Genomic DNA, 3975 nt, shown 5'->3' with positions numbered 1-3975 from the left:
AGGGAGACTATGGGAGGGTGCCATCTGGGAAGTGGGTATATAGTTGAATAAGATGGTTTGGGATGTTCTGTGTGATATACACACACACACAGAAAAAAATTCAACAATTTTTTAAATGTATTATATATTTGTGAGGAAGCATAAAAGTTTATGTCATGTTAATTAGTAGAGGTGATGAACATTACCATTGAAATCTACCCGATGTCTTTATAGACATTGTATAACTGTATTGACTACTAATAATCCGATATATAGCGATTAGAAACACATATGCATCTTAGTGTAATGGAGATCTTTTTTAAAGGTTAAAAACTCATTCAATTTTATGTCTCACAGGGCTTATACTGAGTTCAGTACTGTATAACTGTATTAACTCAACTGTGAACCTAGAAACTTGCATCCACTTGTGAAAGAGATGTACTCTTGCTCTGGAGTGTGTTACTGAATATGTTAAAGCTGTAATGAAATGCTTCTTCTAATCATGTAATTAAAAATTTTTTTAAATGATGAAAATAAATAAATAAATAAATATCTATATTTGTTGTGTTTGTGTGTGTGCATATGTGTTTGTGTGTGTGCACCTGTAGGAGTAGAGGGGTTGCAGAAGCCAGAAGTTGACACTGAGTGTCTTCCTTATTTTTTGAGACAGGGTCTCTCACTGAACTATGTAGTTCATCAATTTGGCTAGACTAGCTGTCCATGGCCAGCAAGCCCCAGGGATCCCCCTGTCTTCACCTGCCCATCACTGGAGTTACAGATACAAATAATCACACCCAGTTTTTTACGTGGATGCTGGGGATCCAAACTCAGGTTCTCATGCTTGACCAGCAATCACTTTACATACTGAGCCACCTCCACAGACCAAATGCATGTATTTTATATGTGCGTATGTGGGGACATGTGTATATATGCAGAAACAAAGCATACTAGCTGAGGTGTACACTGATATTTTCTAGTCTTTCTTACTCATTTTTAATTTAATTTTTGCAAATTTCATACATTTTATCATATTTAGATCTCCTCCCCTAGCTGTACTTATGGAGAGAGAGAGAGAGAGAGAGAGAGAGAGACCTATAGAATCAAATGTGTGTTCCCAAATGCCCTTCAGTATGGATTCATCCACTGGAGCCTGCTCAACCTACCAAGAGCCTCGCCCTTAAATGAGACTGACTCCTCACCTCCCAGCAGCAACTGGTTGCCAAAGTGACAAACAACCCAATTTAAAATGGATAAAATATGTGAACAAACAGTTCACAATGGAAGATATACAAATAGCCAATGTGCATATGAAAAGACATTCATTAGAGAAATGAAAGTAAATAACACAAAGACATCATTAGCACAAATTGGAATAGCTAAAAAATCAAAACACTGGCAATACTAAGTGTTGGAGAAAATGTGGAGCAACTGGAATTCATGAACATTGCAGATGAAAATGTGAAATGCTATAAATACTAAGGAAAACAGTTTGGCAGATATTTACTAAGTGGTATATACACTTACAATAAAACCCAGCAATTCATAATGTTTGCTCAAGAGAAATATAAACATGGAGCCTTGCATACAAGTTTTCATGGCAGCTTCACTCATAATCACCTCCCCAAGGTGAACCAGCCATCCTCTCTGCCCATCATCTGTAGGTGAGTGTATAAACAAATTATGGTACATCCTATTAAGGGAATACTACTCAACAAAAAGCTATTATTCATATTCACATGGATGAACCTCAGAACTATTATGCTAAGTAAAAGAAGTCAGATGCAAATGGTATATACTATATAATTTCACTTATACAAAATTATATATAAAAGAAATCTGTATTTAATGACAAAAAGATTCATGGTGTCTGGAACCTGGAAAAGGGAATTGACTTCCAAAAACAAAAAGCACAAAGATACTTCTTGGGATGACAGGAACATGTGCCATGGGTTACTGTGACAGCTACACGGCATGTAGGCTGAAAACGAGTAAATTATTTTTGGCTCCACCAATAGGCAGTAATTTAGCACTTGAAAACCTTAAAACTTGGACCTGGAAAGATGGCTCAGTGGTTAAGAGCACTAGCTGCTCTTGCAGAGGACCTGGGTTCAATTTCTGGCATCCACATGGTGGCTAACAACCATCTGTAACTCCAGTTCCAGGGGATCTGATCCCCTCTTCTGACCTCCAAGGGCATTGTACAACACAGGTACACTTATATACATGCAGGCATAACACTCACATAAAATAAAAATAATTTTTAAAAACTTTATTACTTAAATTATTTAGATTCAATATCAAAATGTTATTTAGAATCCAAATTATTAGTGAAATCATTCGGTAAGCTGTTGTGTATTCATTACTAGATTAAACAGCATGACAATTAGAACCGAGACCTGACACTCAATCATTCTAATTAGCCTGGGCTTTCAGAAGTCACTTTTCATCTTAACAGAACATAAAATTAGTAAAGTACTTTAGTGGAAATCACTTTTACTTTGCTCTTTTGAGAATCCTCGGACACCAAGCAAGGCATATGTTTTAGTTCTTCTGTTACAGTTATTTTCCAACTGAGAATCACAAGGTATCAGATACCATACACAGGCGAACTGAACCCCACCTGCATCCGAGTCAGCATCCTCATGCCATTACCCATCCTTTCAGAACTCTGAATCTTTGCCTTACCACTTTTGGTTTTAATTTCTTTGTTATTGGGATACACTTGGTATACCATATTTGCTTTGAAAAAAAAAAAAAACAGTGCTTAGCTCTGTTCCTGCCATTCCAACCCACAGATCTATACTTCCCAGGTTCTATAAGATCAAATGGAAGTCACCAGAAAAGGCGGCTTTAAAAAAAGATGTCCTTTGCCTAAGAATTTCTGTTTTTCTTCCTCCAGAGACTTGTATGCTCTTTCCTCAATGGGTTTGTCTAGTTAATCAAAAAGAAGAAACCATCCAGGAAGGGAATCTATGACCTCTTTGTCAAGGGAAGCCAGATTATTCAATGCCAAGGAATGCTATTTTTACTTCAATCTGATGGTCTGTGGGTTTTTTAAGGTCAGCAGCATGGAAGGAAGTAAAAGGAAGAAGAGTTTAGCAGGCGTCTTTAAACCTCTCCTGGAACAGCCTCAGCTTGATTCCACATTTTGGGTAGCCAGTTAGCTTTGGTGATCGGACTTGATTGTATATTGAGGACAAGGAGCTTGCTCTATCTTTGGAGAAGTCACAGAAGAAGCCTTGAAATGATTTAGACTCACTCAAGCCACCGTTAACACCCATAGCCATAGTGTGGGTCCAGATCTTCCCTAACTCAAGCTGTGTGTGGCCCTCCCCTAATATGCTGTCACTGAAAGCACAGGCCAGCAGCATCCTCAGAGTGGCTGGAGGAAGGCAGAGGATGCAGTTGTTTATTTTATACTGACAGCCCTCAAGGTCCAGATTTCAACAGGTAAGGAGGTCAAAACGATTGTAGTTGACATGATGCAATCACCCTAAATTGTAGCAGAGGAAATTTTCAAAAGCTACTCATGAATTCTTTGATTCTAGCTGAACCAATTTGTTTCTCTGAGCCTCAGTTTCTTCACCTAGAAAAATGAAAATGGTCATTTCCTGACTTATCAAATCACTGCAAACTTTAAGTGGGACAAAAGAGCTGTGGAAATTATGAAGAGTGGTATGAGCGTTTATACTCATTTGTGTGGGGGGGAGCGCAGAACTGGGTCAATCCTCCTTATATTTTGAGATATTCTCACTAAACCTAGAGTGCACAGATGTAGCTGGCCTGGATGGCCTGCAAGTCCCAGGTACAGCTCCTGTCTGTTTCCTTGGCACTGCAATAATAGATACCCACTGCCATACACAACTGTTTTTTATTTTCATTGAACTTTTGCAAATTTCATACTACATTTTTCTCATATTTAGACCCTTTCCCCTAGCTGTACCCCTCAATACTCCCAGCTCGACTTCATGTAGTCTGAATTCTGATTTCATATAT

The sequence above is a fragment of the Nannospalax galili genome, unplaced genomic scaffold (genome assembly GCF_000622305.1).
Source record: "Nannospalax galili isolate Female #2095 unplaced genomic scaffold, S.galili_v1.0 scaffold369, whole genome shotgun sequence".
In the NCBI taxonomy this organism is placed as follows: Eukaryota; Metazoa; Chordata; class Mammalia; order Rodentia; family Spalacidae; genus Nannospalax; species Nannospalax galili.
This window is presented reverse-complemented; position numbering follows the sequence as displayed.